We start from the raw sequence: 20556 nt of genomic DNA on the forward strand, positions 1-20556 counted from the left end.
GGACGTGGAAGACCAGGTTGAGGAGATGGAAGTTGATGAGGAGGATGACATCGAGGCGATGGAAGTGGATGAGAAGGATGAGGAGGAGCCCATGGTCCTTGGATGAAGATGGAGCCCCACAAGTAAGACAGGCAGATGCTCCCCATGCCCTGCCCACAGACACAGTGGCTGCCCTGGCGCCAGGCTGGGGCTGGGCTGGATGGCCCCGCTCAGGGACACGCTGCCCGCAGGGGGCCTGGATTGTGCTGCCACAAGCACCAGCCCTGGCCTGCCCTGCACTTGCCTGGGGCCACACCAGCCCTGCCAGCCCTGTCCCAGCTCCTGGGGCCCAGCTGGGCCCAGTGCTGGCAGCTGACTCCAGCTTTGCTTCTTTCTTCCTTCCAGGACTGATGCAGATGATGGCTGTAGATATTACGGCGGTGTATATATGTTTGAAAAGTTAGGATATTTTTGTAAATATGTTCTTAGGTTAGTAGTTCTTTGTAAATATGTTTTGAAGATTGTTACTCCATAGGATCCCATGGAAATATGTGCAGTAGATTGTTGTTGTTGTTGTTATGAGGATTGTTGTAATGAAATGTGTTCTGTAAATCCTCGTGTTTGCCGATGTTCAGCAAATAAATAATGATTCTTTATAAAACTTCACTTCTCTTTCTCATTCCTTTGGGCACTGTCAGAACCCCGGACCTCCCCCTGACCATCCTAAATGATTCCAGCCCCAGCCAGGGGGCTTTAAATCCCTGGCAGGGGGTTCAGAGACCCTGGCATGTAGCCAAAGACCCCTGGGCCTTTGAATTTAACCCATAAAGCATGTTACCACCTTTATGTCAAGAATTAAAAGTCACAACAATTTAGATAGTCTAGTAATAGTAATCACAAAGTGAACGGAAAACATTTAGAGCACTGTAGACAGAGGTTTTGAACCTTGTACGAAAGAGTTTGGTATTATCTACATAGATAGAAAAATTTGGGTGTACCCAGTCCTTCCTCTTTCTTCTCGCTAGCATCCATATGAAAGACGATATTACCATTCACATATTGGTTTCAAGTAGAAAGTCACTATCTAACTTAAGTAATAGCTATTAAAACATTCTTGTAAACATAGTATAGTCAGGTTTTAATATAAAAGATAACACCAACCCAAGAGGCAAAAAGAGTACCTTAAGCTGACCTGCTGAACAAACCTCAGCAGGCCAGCAAAAAAATGTTTTAGACAAAATATAAAAATCAACCTTAAGAGAGTGAAGCACATACTTCTCAACTCTTCCTTCGACAGCTAAGTTAGAGAAAAAGAGACTTCTAACGTACCTCGAAATCCCCTCAACCAAAGAAAACCCAAGAGGCACAGGCAGCGTTTGCACAGTTGGGATTTCCACTTGTTCCGGGATCCCGGGGCTGGAGCTCCCTGGGGCTGCTGCCACGGCCACCCCGCGGCTGGGGCTCCCTGTGCACAGGGGGTCCCACTGACACCACTGCTGCCGCTGGCCACTGCTGCTGCTCCTGGGCTGGGGCACAGCCGCGTCCCCAAGAGCTGAGCTCTCACCAGCACAGAGGGGGCTCTCACTGCACTGGCCCCTGCAGCCATGCCACCAAAGCAAGGCAGGAAACTTTCAGCCACCCTTCCTGCTGCAGCCACAGCCACTCCTGGCTCCAGAGCCGCCATCAGCCCACAGGGATGCAAAATCCACCTGCCCGCTCTCAAGGCCTTGACAGCCTTGGCAACTGTGGCACCTGCATCTGGGCTGCTGCAGGGGCTGATGTTTAAGGCTTGCAGCCTCCAAAGGCTCCGGGCTCTGCTTCCCACCCTGCTCTGCACTGCCCTGGGCCCGCATTGCTCAAGAGACAAAAGCCAAGCCAGGGGATCCTCACCCTGCCCAAATTGCTGAATTGACTGCAGTCCTTAGGACCTTCTCCACTTTCAAAGAACCTCTTCCTTTGATCACTGATTCGGCACATGTCTATGACCTAGTGCAGCGGGCCGAAAATTCCATTTTCAAAGACATTTCTAACCCCAACTAGAGCATTTGCTTTCCCCTTTCATTTCTCTTCTGTCCCACAGACAACACCCACACTATATCATGCACACAAGGTCTCATACCACCCTTCCTGCATTTATAGTAGGCAATGCTAGAGCAGATGCCTCAGCAATGCTTCTCCAAACCTCCCTACGGAATCTTTCTGACCAGGCTAGGATCCGCCACCACTTCTACCATCAAAACATTCCTGCACCGCTCAGCATCTTTAAAATTACCCAAGATCAGGCAAGATTCATGGCAGCCACCTGCCCAAATTGTCAGCAACGTGCCTTTGCTTCTGTCAGAGCTGCACTCAATCCAAGAGGACTAAAGACTCTCCAGATCGGGCAATCTCACATCACACACCAAGCCCCTTTTGGGAGACTAAAATACATCCCCGTCTCAATCCACACCGACAACGCTGCGGTTTCTGCCCCTGCCCATGCTGCTGAAAAATCAAAAGATGCTATAAAACGTTCCTTTTTAGCCTTTTCCACCTCCCCTGTTCCACAGGAAATTAAAACTGATCATGGTCCTGCTTATACCTCCCACTGATTCCAACCGTTTTCTGACCAGTGGGCTACAAAACATGTCACAGCCATACCACACTCTGCCACAGGACAGTCCATAGTCCAGAGGGCCCACTCTTCCATCCAAAGGATCCTTGATCAACAGAGACAGGGAGTCCACATAGTATCTCCCATTGGAGGCCAAGGCCCTTGATGTGCTCAACTTTTTCAACAACTCCCCCAGTCATCAGGCATTTTATATTTAATTGGCAGCCCTATAAAAAGAAAAGCCACCTGTGTTGATCAAAGACCCTGAATCCAAACAAATTATGGGCCCTTTCCCATTCATTACTTGGGAGGGAGGATATGCTTGTGTCTCTACAGCAGCAGGCCCAAGACGCATCCCAGCAAAAAACATAAAACTCTTCTGCCAATGGCCAGGCAAACACCACAGCCACCATCAGAAAAACAGAACAAAAGCCTAAGAGAGACAGCAGCAGCCTGCAAAAGAAGAAGAAGAAGGACAGAAGAAGATCTCCTAAGCAGTGTGGACCGCACAGACCAACACCAAGAGAGCTCAGACACCACTAACTGCGATATACCGCTTAACAATTGGAAAAACTGTATTCTAGCCTTGATATTTGATTCTTCTAATAAGCTGACTTCAAACCCTTGCCTTACAGAAGAGAAAGTTTAGTGGGACCAGAATTTCAGTTTCACATTGCAATCTCCCTATCTCTTTACTTTCAGGCCACCCAAGCCTCCACCCACTAGTAAATTAGCTAAAGTCAAAGGATGCTGTCCTTTCTTGCCACTGCAGCAGGAAGCTGGATGCTCCTAACTATGCCGCATGCCTTCGCATGGGTGGTTCCACAGCCAAGCCACAATTTCTTGCCCATGGCCACGCATGTCAACCTCTTCTCACATAGGGACTCAGTATACCAGAGCGGCCAGCTGCTCACAGATCAAATCAATAAGATCCAGACAAAAGGCAACAACGACTGGCTCACTGGACTGTTGAAAGACTGGGGCATGAAAGGCTGGCTTTCATCTTTACGTCCAACAATATGAAGTCTAATAAGTCTAAGTGCCGTGTTCTGCATTTTGGCCACAAAAATCCCCTACAGCGTTACAGGCTGGGGACGGTGTGGCTGGATAGTGTTCAGGCAGAAAGGGACCTGGGGGTGCTGGTTGACAGCCGATTGGATATGAGCCAGCAATGTGCCTTGGTGGCCAAGAAGGCCAACGGCATCCTGGCCTGCATTAGGACTTGTGTGAGCAGCAGGAGCAGGGAGGTCATTCTCCCCCTGTACTCGGCACTGGTGAGGCCACATCTTGAGTACTGTGTCCAGTTCTGGGCCCCTCAATTTAGGAAGGATATTGAGATACTTGAGCGTGTCCAGAGGAGAGCAACGAGGCTGGTGAGGGGCTTGGAAAACAAGCCCTACGAGGAACATTTGAGGGAGCTGGGGTTGTTTAGCCTGGAGAAGAGGAGGCTTAGAGGTGACCTTATTGCTCTCTACAACTTCCTGAAGGGAGGTTGTAGACAGGTGGGGGTCGGTCTCTTCCACCGGGCAGCAACTGACAGAACAAGGGGACACAGTCTCAAGCTACGTCAGGGAAGGTATAGGTTAGATATTAGGAAAAAAATTTTCACTGAAAGAATAATAAAGCACTGGAATTGTCTTCCCAGGGAGGTGGTGGAATCACCATCACTGGATGTGTTTAAAAAAAGACTGGACATGCCACTTGGTGCTATAGTCTAGTTGAGATGTTAGGGCATAGGTTGGACTTGATGATCTTAGGGGTCTCTTCCAAACTCATGTTTCTGTGATTCTGTGATTTAGTCAAGACTGTTTTGTGGGCTTTGTTTCTTGTATTCATTGTCTTGGTTATTCTATCCAGTTTTGCTCAACGCTTGCAAAAGTCCATGGCAGAAGCCTTCATTCTTGAAAACAAAAAGGGGGCACTTGTGGAGGCCCAGGGGCCTCTCATTGCAACTGTAATACCTTAGGGCAAAGGGGACCAAGGTGAAACAGAGAAACCCCTCTGAATGCAAGGCTCTCACCCATGGCCACTTGCAGCCTCTTGCAATCCGCAGGTTTTGTTGCTATCACCCACTTCAACTGCCATTTTTTCCTTATATCTACTCTCCAGAGAATGTTCTCCTCTCTCTTCTCCCCTGCTGGTCCTGGCTTCACCCCTTCTCCCCCCCGAATGAAACCCTCAGACCCCAGCCTCATTTTCTCTCTGGCCCTGGACCCTCTTCATGGCAATGCACAGCGTTTGGAGTTCCACACAAAGACCCATCTCTGGCCTCATTCATCAGCACTTGAAGCAAGTGTGCTCCGGCCTCTGGGAGTGCAGCTCGCTCACACGGGCTCACTGTGGACACGCCGCAATCACACAGTCATTGAGTGCACCAGAGAACCTGGCCTCTAATAAAAGGCATGAATGCCACAAATCACCCAACCCAATGCCTTGCATGTCTCTACTTTTTCCTTCTCCTCTCATCTCTCATGTCACTTTCCCCATTTCCTCTCTCTGCCAGCTTGGCTTCTCTCTCTCCTGGCTGCAGCTTCAGCCACATGTGTGACACTGCAGGAACAGCCTGACCCACAGGGAAGTGGGAGAGGACTCTTTGTCAGCAACTGAAGTCACAGAACAAGGGGGAATGGGATGAAACTGCAAGAGCTGGAATCCATTCCATGATGGCAAGAAGTTCTTTCCTGTCAGGGTGCTTGTCCCTGACACAGGGACCAGCGCAGAGAGGCTGTGCATACCCCATGCCCACCAACATCCAAGGCCAGCTTGGACAGGGGCCGCAGCAACCTGCTGTGCTGGGAGGCTGCTCAGCTTGGAACCAGATGATCCTTAGGGTCCCTTCCAGGCCAAACCATTCAAGGATTTCATCATTCCACCATGCCCATCTCCCAGTGTGGAGCGGCCCTGAAACTTCTGTGACATCACAGCTCCCACAGCGTTCCAGGTGGAACGTCCAGCACCTGGAAACCACCACAGCAGACACTCTGCCTGCTGCCAGCGCTCAGTTGGCGCTCGCTCTGCGCTCTGCCCGTCAGCACTCAGCTGTTGCTGCTGCTGCCTGGGCTTTTCCTGCTGCCTGCTCTGGAGCACCAACCCCAGCAGGATGAGCACTGCTGCGCCAGTGGAGGTACAGTGCCATTCCAGGGAGGAGGCAGCCTGCTTGAGCAGGCTGCAGCCACGTGGCAATGGATGGTGTGGGACAGGAACCCCACTGTGAGATTGTGCTGTCTCTTGCAGACTAACAGAGACACTGTGGTGGCGATGGAAGTGGACATGGTGCTGAATGAGGAAGAGATGATGGAGGTGGACGTGGAAGACCAGGTTGAGGAGATGGAAGTTGATGAGGAGGATGACATCGAGGCGATGGAAGTGGATGAGAAGGATGAGGAGGAGCCCATGGTCCTTGGATGAAGATGGAGCCCCACAAGTAAGACAGGCAGATGCTCCCCATGCCCTGCCCACAGACACAGTGGCTGCCCTGGCGCCAGGCTGGGGCTGGGCTGGATGGCCCCGCTCAGGGACACGCTGCCCGCAGGGGGCCTGGATTGTGCTGCCACAAGCACCAGCCCTGGCCTGCCCTGCACTTGCCTGGGGCCACACCAGCCCTGCCAGCCCTGTCCCAGCTCCTGGGGCCCAGCGGGGCCCAGTGCTGGCAGCTGACTCCAGCTTTGCTTCTTTCTTCCTTCCAGGACTGATGCAGATGATGGCTGTAGATATTACGGCGGTGTATATATGTTTGAAAAGTTAGGATATTTTTGTAAATATGTTCTTAGGTTAGTAGTTCTTTGTAAATATGTTTTGAAGATTGTTACTCCATAGGATCCCATGGAAATATGTGCAGTAGATTGTTGTTGTTGTTGTTATGAGGATTGTTGTAATGAAATGTGTTCTGTAAATCCTCGTGTTTGCCGATGTTCAGCAAATAAATAATGATTCTTTATAAAACTTCACTTCTCTTTCTCATTCCTTTGGGCACTGTCAGAAGCCCGGACCTCCCCCTGACCATCCTAAATGATTCCAGCCCCAGCCAGGGGGCTTTAAATCCCTGGCAGGGGGTTCAGAGACCCTGGCATGTAGCCAAAGACCCCTGGGCCTTTGAATTTAACCCATAAAGCATGTTACCACCTTTATGTCAAGAATTAAAAGTCACAACAATTTAGATAGTCTAGTAATAGTAATCACAAAGTGAACGGAAAACATTTAGAGCACTGTAGACAGAGGTTTTGAACCTTGTACGAAAGAGTTTGGTATTATCTACATAGATAGAAAAATTTGGGTGTACCCAGTCCTTCCTCTTTCTTCTCGCTAGCATCCATATGAAAGACGATATTACCATTCACATATTGGTTTCAAGTAGAAAGTCACTATCTAACTTAAGTAATAGCTATTAAAACATTCTTGTAAACATAGTATAGTCAGGTTTTAATATAAAAGATAACACCAACCCAAGAGGCAAAAAGAGTACCTTAAGCTGACCTGCTGAACAAACCTCAGCAGGCCAGCAAAAAAATGTTTTAGACAAAATATAAAAATCAACCTTAAGAGAGTGAAGCACATACTTCTCAACTCTTCCTTCGACAGCTAAGTTAGAGAAAAAGAGACTTCTAACGTACCTCGAAATCCCCTCAACCAAAGAAAACCCAAGAGGCACAGGCAGCGTTTGCACAGTTGGGATTTCCACTTGTTCCGGGATCCCGGGGCTGGAGCTCCCTGGGGCTGCTGCCACGGCCACCCCGCGGCTGGGGCTCCCTGTGCACAGGGGGTCCCACTGACACCACTGCTGCCGCTGGCCACTGCTGCTGCTCCTGGGCTGGGGCACAGCCGCGTCCCCAAGAGCTGAGCTCTCACCAGCACAGAGGGGGCTCTCACTGCACTGGCCCCTGCAGCCATGCCACCAAAGCAAGGCAGGAAACTTTCAGCCACCCTTCCTGCTGCAGCCACAGCCACTCCTGGCTCCAGAGCCGCCATCAGCCCACAGGGATGCAAAATCCACCTGCCCGCTCTCAAGGCCTTGACAGCCTTGGCAACTGTGGCACCTGCATCTGGGCTGCTGCAGGGGCTGATGTTTAAGGCTTGCAGCCTCCAAAGGCTCCGGGCTCTGCTTCCCACCCTGCTCTGCACTGCCCTGGGCCCGCATTGCTCAAGAGACAAAAGCCAAGCCAGGGGATCCTCACCCTGCCCAAATTGCTGAATTGACTGCAGTCCTTAGGACCTTCTCCACTTTCAAAGAACCTCTTCCTTTGATCACTGATTCGGCACATGTCTATGACCTAGTGCAGCGGGCCGAAAATTCCATTTTCAAAGACATTTCTAACCCCAACTAGAGCATTTGCTTTCCCCTTTCATTTCTCTTCTGTCCCACAGACAACACCCACACTATATCATGCACACAAGGTCTCATACCACCCTTCCTGCATTTATAGTAGGCAATGCTAGAGCAGATGCCTCAGCAATGCTTCTCCAAACCTCCCTACGGAATCTTTCTGACCAGGCTAGGATCCGCCACCACTTCTACCATCAAAACATTCCTGCACCGCTCAGCATCTTTAAAATTACCCAAGATCAGGCAAGATTCATGGCAGCCACCTGCCCAAATTGTCAGCAACGTGCCTTTGCTTCTGTCAGAGCTGCACTCAATCCAAGAGGACTAAAGACTCTCCAGATCGGGCAATCTCACATCACACACCAAGCCCCTTTTGGGAGACTAAAATACATCCCCGTCTCAATCCACACCGACAACGCTGCGGTTTCTGCCCCTGCCCATGCTGCTGAAAAATCAAAAGATGCTATAAAACGTTCCTTTTTAGCCTTTTCCACCTCCCCTGTTCCACAGGAAATTAAAACTGATCATGGTCCTGCTTATACCTCCCACTGATTCCAACCGTTTTCTGACCAGTGGGCTACAAAACATGTCACAGCCATACCACACTCTGCCACAGGACAGTCCATAGTCCAGAGGGCCCACTCTTCCATCCAAAGGATCCTTGATCAACAGAGACAGGGAGTCCACATAGTATCTCCCATTGGAGGCCAAGGCCCTTGATGTGCTCAACTTTTTCAACAACTCCCCCAGTCATCAGGCATTTTATATTTAATTGGCAGCCCTATAAAAAGAAAAGCCACCTGTGTTGATCAAAGACCCTGAATCCAAACAAATTATGGGCCCTTTCCCATTCATTACTTGGGAGGGAGGATATGCTTGTGTCTCTACAGCAGCAGGCCCAAGACGCATCCCAGCAAAAAACATAAAACTCTTCTGCCAATGGCCAGGCAAACACCACAGCCACCATCAGAAAAACAGAACAAAAGCCTAAGAGAGACAGCAGCAGCCTGCAAAAGAAGAAGAAGAAGGACAGAAGAAGATCTCCTAAGCAGTGTGGACCACACACACCAACACCAAGAGAGCTCAGACACCACTAACTGCGATATCCCGCTTAACAATTGGAAAAACTGTATTCTAGCCTTGATATTTGATTCTTCTAATAAGCTGACTTCAAACCCTTGCCTTACAGAAGAGAAAGTTTAGTGGGACCAGAATTTAAGTTTCACATTGCAATCTCCCTATCTCTTTACTTTCAGGCCACCCAAGCCTCCACCCACTAGTAAATTAGCTAAAGTCAAAGGATGCTGTCCTTTCTTGCCACTGCAGCAGGAAGCTGGATGCTCCTAACTATGCCGCATGCCTTCGCATGGGTGGTTCCACAGCCAAGCCACAATTTCTTGCCCATGGCCATACATGTCAACCTCTTCTCACATAGGGACTCAGTATACCAGAGCGGCCAGCTGCTCACAGATCAAATCAATAAGATCCAGACAAAAGGCAACAACGACTGGCTCACTGGACTGTTGAAAGACTGGGGCATGAAAGGCTGGCTTTCATCTTTACGTCCAACAATATGAAGTCTAATAAGTCTAAGTGCCGTGTTCTGCATTTTGGCCACAAAAATCCCCTACAGCGTTACAGGCTGGGGACGGTGTGGCTGGATAGTGTTCAGGCAGAAAGGGACCTGGGGGTGCTGGTTGACAGCCGATTGGATATGAGCCAGCAATGTGCCTTGGTGGCCAAGAAGGCCAACGGCATCCTGGCCTGCATTAGGACTTGTGTGAGCAGCAGGAGCAGGGAGGTCATTCTCCCCCTGTACTCGGCACTGGTGAGGCCATATCTTGAGTACTGTGTCCAGTTCTGGGCCCCTCAATTTAGGAAGGATATTGAGATACTTGAGCGTGTCCAGAGGAGAGCAACGAGGCTGGTGAGGGGCTTGGAAAACAAGCCCTACGAGGAACATTTGAGGGAGCTGGGGTTGTTTAGCCTGGAGAAGAGGAGGCTTAGAGGTGACCTTATTGCTCTCTACAACTTCCTGAAGGGAGGTTGTAGACAGGTGGGGGTCGGTCTCTTCCACCGGGCAGCAACTGACAGAACAAGGGGACACAGTCTCAAGCTACGTCAGGGAAGGTATAGGTTAGATATTAGGAAAAAAATTTTCACTGAAAGAATAATAAAGCACTGGAATTGTCTTCCCAGGGAGGTGGTGGAATCACCATCACTGGATGTGTTTAAAAAAAGACTGGACATGCCACTTGGTGCTATAGTCTAGTTGAGATGTTAGGGCATAGGTTGGACTTGATGATCTTAGGGGTCTCTTCCAAACTCATGATTCTGTGATTCTGTGATTTAGTCAAGACTGTTTTGTGGGCTTTGTTTCTTGTATTCATTGTCTTGGTTATTCTATCCAGTTTTGCTCAACGCTTGCAAAAGTCCATGGCAGAAGCCTTCATTCTTGAAAACAAAAAGGGGGCACTTGTGGAGGCCCAGGGGCCTCTCATTGCAACTGTAATACCTTAGGGCAAAGGGGACCAAGGTGAAACAGAGAAACCCCTCTGAATGCAAGGCTCTCACCCATGGCCACTTGCAGCCTCTTGCAATCTGCAGGTTTTGTTGCTATCACCCACTTCAACTGCCATTTTTTCCTTATATCTACTCTCCAGAGAATGTTCTCCTCTCTCTTCTCCCCTGCTGGTCCTGGCTTCACCCCTTCTCCCCCCCGAATGAAACCCTCAGACCCCCGTCTCATTTTCTCTCTGGCCCTGGACCCTCTTCATGGCAATGCACAGCGTTTGGAGTTCCACACAAAGACCCATCTCTGGCCTCATTCATCAGCACTTGAAGCAAGTGTGCTCCGGCCTCTGGGAGTGCAGCTCGCTCACACGGGCTCACTGTGGACACGCCGCAATCACACAGTCATTGAGTGCACCAGAGAACCTGGCCTCTAATAAAAGGCATGAATGCCACAAATCACCCAACCCAATGCCTTGCATGTCTCTACTTTTTCCTTCTCCTCTCATCTCTCATGTCACTTTCCCCATTTCCTCTCTCTGCCAGCTTGGCTTCTCTCTCTCCTGGCTGCAGCTTCAGCCACATGTGTGACACTGCAGGAACAGCCTGACCCACAGGGAAGTGGGAGAGGACTCTTTGTCAGCAACTGAAGTCACAGAACAAGGGGGAATGGGATGAAACTGCAAGAGCTGGAATCCATTCCATGATGGCAAGAAGTTCTTTCCTGTCAGGGTGCTTGTCCCTGACACAGGGACCAGCGCAGAGAGGCTGTGCATACCCCATGCCCACCAACATCCAAGGCCAGCTTGGACAGGGGCCGCAGCAACCTGCTGTGCTGGGAGGCTGCTCAGCTTGCAACCAGATGATCCTTAGGGTCCCTTCCAGGCCAAACCATTCAAGGATTTCATCATTCCACCATGCCCATCTCCCAGTGTGGAGCGGCCCTGAAACTTCTGTGACATCACAGCTCCCACAGCGTTCCAGGTGGAACGTCCAGCACCTGGAAACCACCACAGCAGACACTCTGCCTGCTGCCAGCGCTCAGTTGGCGCTCGCTCTGCGCTCTGCCCGTCAGCACTCAGCTGTTGCCGCTGCTGCCTGGGCTTTTCCTGCTGCCTGCTCTGGAGCACCAACCCCAGCAGGATGAGCACTGCTGCGCCAGTGGAGGTACAGTGCCATTCCAGGGAGGAGGCAGCCTGCTTGAGCAGGCTGCAGCCACGTGGCAATGGATGGTGTGGGACAGGAACCCCACTGTGAGATTGTGCTGTCTCTTGCAGACTAACAGAGACACTGTGGTGGCGATGGAAGTGGACATGGTGCTGAATGAGGAAGAGATGATGGAGGTGGACGTGGAAGACCAGGTTGAGGAGATGGAAGTTGATGAGGAGGATGACATCGAGGCGATGGAAGTGGATGAGAAGGATGAGGAGGAGCCCATGGTCCTTGGATGAAGATGGAGCCCCACAAGTAAGACAGGCAGATGCTCCCCATGCCCTGCCCACAGACACAGTGGCTGCCCTGGCGCCAGGCTGGGGCTGGGCTGGATGGCCCCGCTCAGGGACACGCTGCCCGCAGGGGGCCTGGATTGTGCTGCCACAAGCACCAGCCCTGGCCTGCCCTGCACTTGCCTGGGGCCACACCAGCCCTGCCAGCCCTGTCCCAGCTCCTGGGGCCCAGCTGGGCCCAGTGCTGGCAGCTGACTCCAGCTTTGCTTCTTTCTTCCTTCCAGGACTGATGCAGATGATGGCTGTAGATATTACGGCGGTGTATATATGTTTGAAAAGTTAGGATATTTTTGTAAATATGTTCTTAGGTTAGTAGTTCTTTGTAAATATGTTTTGAAGATTGTTACTCCATAGGATCCCATGGAAATATGTGCAGTAGATTGTTGTTGTTGTTGTTATGAGGATTGTTGTAATGAAATGTGTTCTGTAAATCCTCGTGTTTGCCGATGTTCAGCAAATAAATAATGATTCTTTATAAAACTTCACTTCTCTTTCTCATTCCTTTGGGCACTGTCAGAAGCCCGGACCTCCCCCTGACCATCCTAAATGATTCCAGCCCCAGCCAGGGGGCTTTAAATCCCTGGCAGGGGGTTCAGAGACCCTGGCATGTAGCCAAAGACCCCTGGGCCTTTGAATTTAACCCATAAAGCATGTTACCACCTTTATGTCAAGAATTAAAAGTCACAACAATTTAGATAGTCTAGTAATAGTAATCACAAAGTGAACGGAAAACATTTAGAGCACTGTAGACAGAGGTTTTGAACCTTGTACGAAAGAGTTTGGTATTATCTACATAGATAGAAAAATTTGGGTGTACCCAGTCCTTCCTCTTTCTTCTCGCTAGCATCCATATGAAAGACGATATTACCATTCACATATTGGTTTCAAGTAGAAAGTCACTATCTAACTTAAGTAATAGCTATTAAAACATTCTTGTAAACATAGTATAGTCAGGTTTTAATATAAAAGATAACACCAACCCAAGAGGCAAAAAGAGTACCTTAAGCTGACCTGCTGAACAAACCTCAGCAGGCCAGCAAAAAAATGTTTTAGACAAAATATAAAAATCAACCTTAAGAGAGTGAAGCACATACTTCTCAACTCTTCCTTCGACAGCTAAGTTAGAGAAAAAGAGACTTCTAACGTACCTCGAAATCCCCTCAACCAAAGAAAACCCAAGAGGCACAGGCAGCGTTTGCACAGTTGGGATTTCCACTTGTTCCGGGATCCCGGGGCTGGAGCTCCCTGGGGCTGCTGCCACGGCCACCCCGCGGCTGGGGCTCCCTGTGCACAGGGGGTCCCACTGACACCACTGCTGCCGCTGGCCACTGCTGCTGCTCCTGGGCTGGGGCACAGCCGCGTCCCCAAGAGCTGAGCTCTCACCAGCACAGAGGGGGCTCTCACTGCACTGGCCCCTGCAGCCATGCCACCAAAGCAAGGCAGGAAACTTTCAGCCACCCTTCCTGCTGCAGCCACAGCCACTCCTGGCTCCAGAGCCGCCATCAGCCCACAGGGATGCAAAATCCACCTGCCCGCTCTCAAGGCCTTGACAGCCTTGGCAACTGTGGCACCTGCATCTGGGCTGCTGCAGGGGCTGATGTTTAAGGCTTGCAGCCTCCAAAGGCTCCGGGCTCTGCTTCCCACCCTGCTCTGCACTGCCCTGGGCCCGCATTGCTCAAGAGACAAAAGCCAAGCCAGGGGATCCTCACCCTGCCCAAATTGCTGAATTGACTGCAGTCCTTAGGACCTTCTCCACTTTCAAAGAACCTCTTCCTTTGATCACTGATTCGGCACATGTCTATGACCTAGTGCAGCGGGCCGAAAATTCCATTTTCAAAGACATTTCTAACCCCAACTAGAGCATTTGCTTTCCCCTTTCATTTCTCTTCTGTCCCACAGACAACACCCACACTATATCATGCACACAAGGTCTCATACCACCCTTCCTGCATTTATAGTAGGCAATGCTAGAGCAGATGCCTCAGCAATGCTTCTCCAAACCTCCCTACGGAATCTTTCTGACCAGGCTAGGATCCGCCACCACTTCTACCATCAAAACATTCCTGCACCGCTCAGCATCTTTAAAATTACCCAAGATCAGGCAAGATTCATGGCAGCCACCTGCCCAAATTGTCAGCAACGTGCCTTTGCTTCTGTCAGAGCTGCACTCAATCCAAGAGGACTAAAGACTCTCCAGATCGGGCAATCTCACATCACACACCAAGCCCCTTTTGGGAGACTAAAATACATCCCCGTCTCAATCCACACCGACAACGCTGCGGTTTCTGCCCCTGCCCATGCTGCTGAAAAATCAAAAGATGCTATAAAACGTTCCTTTTTAGCCTTTTCCACCTCCCCTGTTCCACAGGAAATTAAAACTGATCATGGTCCTGCTTATACCTCCCACTGATTCCAACCGTTTTCTGACCAGTGGGCTACAAAACATGTCACAGCCATACCACACTCTGCCACAGGACAGTCCATAGTCCAGAGGGCCCACTCTTCCATCCAAAGGATCCTTGATCAACAGAGACAGGGAGTCCACATAGTATCTCCCATTGGAGGCCAAGGCCCTTGATGTGCTCAACTTTTTCAACAACTCCCCCAGTCATCAGGCATTTTATATTTAATTGGCAGCCCTATAAAAAGAAAAGCCACCTGTGTTGATCAAAGACCCTGAATCCAAACAAATTATGGGCCCTTTCCCATTCATTACTTGGGAGGGAGGATATGCTTGTGTCTCTACAGCAGCAGGCCCAAGACGCATCCCAGCAAAAAACATAAAACTCTTCTGCCAATGGCCAGGCAAACACCACAGCCACCATCAGAAAAACAGAACAAAAGCCTAAGAGAGACAGCAGCAGCCTGCAAAAGAAGAAGAAGAAGGACAGAAGAAGATCTCCTAAGCAGTGTGGACCACACACACCAACACCAAGAGAGCTCAGACACCACTAACTGCGATATCCCGCTTAACAATTGGAAAAACTGTATTCTAGCCTTGATATTTGATTCTTCTAATAAGCTGACTTCAAACCCTTGCCTTACAGAAGAGAAAGTTTAGTGGGACCAGAATTTAAGTTTCACATTGCAATCTCCCTATCTCTTTACTTTCAGGCCACCCAAGCCTCCACCCACTAGTAAATTAGCTAAAGTCAAAGGATGCTGTCCTTTCTTGCCACTGCAGCAGGAAGCTGGATGCTCCTAACTATGCCGCATGCCTTCGCATGGGTGGTTCCACAGCCAAGCCACAATTTCTTGCCCATGGCCATACATGTCAACCTCTTCTCACATAGGGACTCAGTATACCAGAGCGGCCAGCTGCTCACAGATCAAATCAATAAGATCCAGACAAAAGGCAACAACGACTGGCTCACTGGACTGTTGAAAGACTGGGGCATGAAAGGCTGGCTTTCATCTTTACGTCCAACAATATGAAGTCTAATAAGTCTAAGTGCCGTGTTCTGCATTTTGGCCACAAAAATCCCCTACAGCGTTACAGGCTGGGGACGGTGTGGCTGGATAGTGTTCAGGCAGAAAGGGACCTGGGGGTGCTGGTTGACAGCCGATTGGATATGAGCCAGCAATGTGCCTTGGTGGCCAAGAAGGCCAACGGCATCCTGGCCTGCATTAGGACTTGTGTGAGCAGCAGGAGCAGGGAGGTCATTCTCCCCCTGTACTCGGCACTGGTGAGGCCATATCTTGAGTACTGTGTCCAGTTCTGGGCCCCTCAATTTAGGAAGGATATTGAGATACTTGAGCGTGTCCAGAGGAGAGCAACGAGGCTGGTGAGGGGCTTGGAAAACAAGCCCTACGAGGAACATTTGAGGGAGCTGGGGTTGTTTAGCCTGGAGAAGAGGAGGCTTAGAGGTGACCTTATTGCTCTCTACAACTTCCTGAAGGGAGGTTGTAGACAGGTGGGGGTCGGTCTCTTCCACCGGGCAGCAACTGACAGAACAAGGGGACACAGTCTCAAGCTACGTCAGGGAAGGTATAGGTTAGATATTAGGAAAAAAATTTTCACTGAAAGAATAATAAAGCACTGGAATTGTCTTCCCAGGGAGGTGGTGGAATCACCATCACTGGATGTGTTTAAAAAAAGACTGGACATGCCACTTGGTGCTATAGTCTAGTTGAGATGTTAGGGCATAGGTTGGACTTGATGATCTTAGGGGTCTCTTCCAAACTCATGATTCTGTGATTCTGTGATTTAGTCAAGACTGTTTTGTGGGCTTTGTTTCTTGTATTCATTGTCTTGGTTATTCTATCCAGTTTTGCTCAACGCTTGCAAAAGTCCATGGCAGAAGCCTTCATTCTTGAAAACAAAAAGGGGGCACTTGTGGAGGCCCAGGGGCCTCTCATTGCAACTGTAATACCTTAGGGCAAAGGGGACCAAGGTGAAACAGAGAAACCCCTCTGAATGCAAGGCTCTCACCCATGGCCACTTGCAGCCTCTTGCAATCTGCAGGTTTTGTTGCTATCACCCACTTCAACTGCCATTTTTTCCTTATATCTACTCTCCAGAGAATGTTCTCCTCTCTCTTCTCCCCTGCTGGTCCTGGCTTCACCCCTTCTCCCCCCCGAATGAAACCCTCAGACCCCCGTCTCATTTTCTCTCTGGCCCTGGACCCTCTTCATGGCAATGCACAGCGTTTGGAGTTCCACACAAAGACCCATCTCTGGCCTCATTCATCAGCACTTGAAGCAAGTGTGCTCCGGCCTCTGGGAGTGCAGCTCGCTCACACGGGCTCACTGTGGACACGCCGCAATCACACAGTCATTGAGTGCACCAGAGAACCTGGCCTCTAATAAAAGGCATGAATGCCACAAATCACCCAACCCAATGCCTTGCATGTCTCTACTTTTTCCTTCTCCTCTCATCTCTCATGTCACTTTCCCCATTTCCTCTCTCTGCCAGCTTGGCTTCTCTCTCTCCTGGCTGCAGCTTCAGCCACATGTGTGACACTGCAGGAACAGCCTGACCCACAGGGAAGTGGGAGAGGACTCTTTGTCAGCAACTGAAGTCACAGAACAAGGGGGAATGGGATGAAACTGCAAGAGCTGGAATCCATTCCATGATGGCAAGAAGTTCTTTCCTGTCAGGGTGCTTGTCCCTGACACAGGGACCAGCGCAGAGAGGCTGTGCATACCCCATGCCCACCAACATCCAAGGCCAGCTTGGACAGGGGCCGCAGCAACCTGCTGTGCTGGGAGGCTGCTCAGCTTGCAACCAGATGATCCTTAGGGTCCCTTCCAGGCCAAACCATTCAAGGATTTCATCATTCCACCATGCCCATCTCCCAGTGTGGAGCGGCCCTGAAACTTCTGTGACATCACAGCTCCCACAGCGTTCCAGGTGGAACGTCCAGCACCTGGAAACCACCACAGCAGACACTCTGCCTGCTGCCAGCGCTCAGTTGGCGCTCGCTCTGCGCTCTGCCCGTCAGCACTCAGCTGTTGCCGCTGCTGCCTGGGCTTTTCCTGCTGCCTGCTCTGGAGCACCAACCCCAGCAGGATGAGCACTGCTGCGCCAGTGGAGGTACAGTGCCATTCCAGGGAGGAGGCAGCCTGCTTGAGCAGGCTGCAGCCACGTGGCAATGGATGGTGTGGGACAGGAACCCCACTGTGAGATTGTGCTGTCTCTTGCAGACTAACAGAGACACTGTGGTGGCGATGGAAGTGGACATGGTGCTGAATGAGGAAGAGATGATGGAGGTGGACGTGGAAGACCAGGTTGAGGAGATGGAAGTTGATGAGGAGGATGACATCGAGGCGATGGAAGTGGATGAGAAGGATGAGGAGGAGCCCATGGTCCTTGGATGAAGATGGAGCCCCACAAGTAAGACAGGCAGATGCTCCCCATGCCCTGCCCACAGACACAGTGGCTGCCCTGGCGCCAGGCTGGGGCTGGGCTGGATGGCCCCGCTCAGGGACACGCTGCCCGCAGGGGGCCTGGATTGTGCTGCCACAAGCACCAGCCCTGGCCTGCCCTGCACTTGCCTGGGGCCACACCAGCCCTGCCAGCCCTGTCCCAGCTCCTGGGGCCCAGCTGGGCCCAGTGCTGGCAGCTGACTCCAGCTTTGCTTCTTTCTTCCTTCCAGGACTGATGCAGATGATGGCTGTAGATATTACGGCGGTGTATATATGTTTGAAAAGTTAGGATATTTTTGTAAATATGTTCTTAGGTTAGTAGTTCTTTGTAAATATGTTTTGAAGATTGTTACTCCATAGGATCCCATGGAAATATGTGCAGTAGATTGTTGTTGTTGTTGTTATGAGGATTGTTGTAATGAAATGTGTTCTGTAAATCCTCGTGTTTGCCGATGTTCAGCAAATAAATAATGATTCTTTATAAAACTTCACTTCTCTTTCTCATTCCTTTGGGCACTGTCAGAACCCCGGACCTCCCCCTGACCATCCTAAATGATTCCAGCCCCAGCCAGGGGGCTTTAAATCCCTGGCAGGGGGTTCAGAGACCCTGGCATGTAGCCAAAGACCCCTGGGCCTTTGAATTTAACCCATAAAGCATGTTACCACCTTTATGTCAAGAATTAAAAGTCACAACAATTTAGATAGTCTAGTAATAGTAATCACAAAGTGAACGGAAAACATTTAGAGCACTGTAGACAGAGGTTTTGAACCTTGTACGAAAGAGTTTGGTATTATCTACATAGATAGAAAAATTTGGGTGTACCCAGTCCTTCCTCTTTCTTCTCGCTAGCATCCATATGAAAGACGATATTACCATTCACATATTGGTTTCAAGTAGAAAGTCACTATTTAACTTAAGTAATAGCTATTAAAACATTCTTGTAAACATAGTATAGTCAGGTTTTAATATAAAAGATAACACCAACCCAAGAGGCAAAAAGAGTACCTTAAGCTGACCTGCTGAACAAACCTCAGCAGGCCAGCAAAAAAATGTTTTAGACAAAATATAAAAATCAACCTTAAGAGAGTGAAGCACATACTTCTCAACTCTTCCTTCGACAGCTAAGTTAGAGAAAAAGAGACTTCTAACGTACCTCGAAATCCCCTCAACCAAAGAAAACCCAAGAGGCACAGGCAGCGTTTGCACAGTTGGGATTTCCACTTGTTCCGGGATCCCGGGGCTGGAGCTCCCTGGGGCTGCTGCCACGGCCACCCCGCGGCTGGGGCTCCCTGTGCACAGGGGGTCCCACTGACACCACTGCTGCCGCTGGCCACTGCTGCTGCTCCTGGGCTGGGGCACAGCCGCGTCCCCAAGAGCTGAGCTCTCACCAGCACAGAGGGGGCTCTCACTGCACTGGCCCCTGCAGCCATGCCACCAAAGCAAGGCAGGAAACTTTCAGCCACCCTTCCTGCTGCAGCCACAGCCACTCCTGGCTCCAGAGCCGCCATCAGCCCACAGGGATGCAAAATCCACCTGCCCGCTCTCAAGGCCTTGACAGCCTTGGCAACTGTGGCACCTGCATCTGGGCTGCTGCAGGGGCTGATGTTTAAGGCTTGCAGCCTCCAAAGGCTCCGGGCTCTGCTTCCCACCCTGCTCTGCACTGCCCTGGGCCCGCATTGCTCAAGAGACAAAAGCCAAGCCAGGGGATCCTCACCCTGCCCAAATTGCTGAATTGACTGCAGTCCTTAGGACCTTCTCCACTTTCAAAGAACCTCTTCCTTTGATCACTGATTCGGCACATGTCTATGACCTAGTGCAGCGGGCCGAAAATTCCATTTTCAAAGACATTTCTAACCCCAACTAGAGCATTTGCTTTCCCCTTTCATTTCTCTTCTGTCCCACAGACAACACCCACACTATATCATGCACACAAGGTCTCATACCACCCTTCCTGCATTTATAGTAGGCAATGCTAGAGCAGATGCCTCAGCAATGCTTCTCCAAACCTCCCTACGGAATCTTTCTGACCAGGCTAGGATCCGCCACCACTTCTACCATCAAAACATTCCTGCACCGCTCAGCATCTTTAAAATTACCCAAGATCAGGCAAGATTCATGGCAGCCACCTGCCCAAATTGTCAGCAACGTGCCTTTGCTTCTGTCAGAGCTGCACTCAATCCAAGAGGACTAAAGACTCTCCAGATCGGGCAATCTCACATCACACACCAAGCCCCTTTTGGGAGACTAAAATACATCCCCGTCTCAATCCACACCGACAACGCTGCGGTTTCTGCCCCTGCCCATGCTGCTGAAAAATCAAAAGATGCTATAAAACGTTCCTTTTTAGCCTTTTCCACCTCCCCTGTTCCACAGGAAATTAAAACTGATCATGGTCCTGCTTATACCTCCCACTGATTCCAACCGTTTTCTGACCAGTGGGCTACAAAACATGTCACAGCCATACCACACTCTGCCACAGGACAGTCCATAGTCCAGAGGGCCCACTCTTCCATCCAAAGGATCCTTGATCAACAGAGACAGGGAGTCCACATAGTATCTCCCATTGGAGGCCAAGGCCCTTGATGTGCTCAACTTTTTCAACAACTCCCCCAGTCATCAGGCATTTTATATTTAATTGGCAGCCCTATAAAAAGAAAAGCCACCTGTGTTGATCAAAGACCCTGAATCCAAACAAATTATGGGCCCTTTCCCATTCATTACTTGGGAGGGAGGATATGCTTGTGTCTCTACAGCAGCAGGCCCAAGACGCATCCCAGCA

Source organism: Passer domesticus, chromosome 4, assembly GCF_036417665.1.
Source record: "Passer domesticus isolate bPasDom1 chromosome 4, bPasDom1.hap1, whole genome shotgun sequence".
Lineage (NCBI taxonomy): Eukaryota > Metazoa > Chordata > Aves > Passeriformes > Passeridae > Passer > Passer domesticus.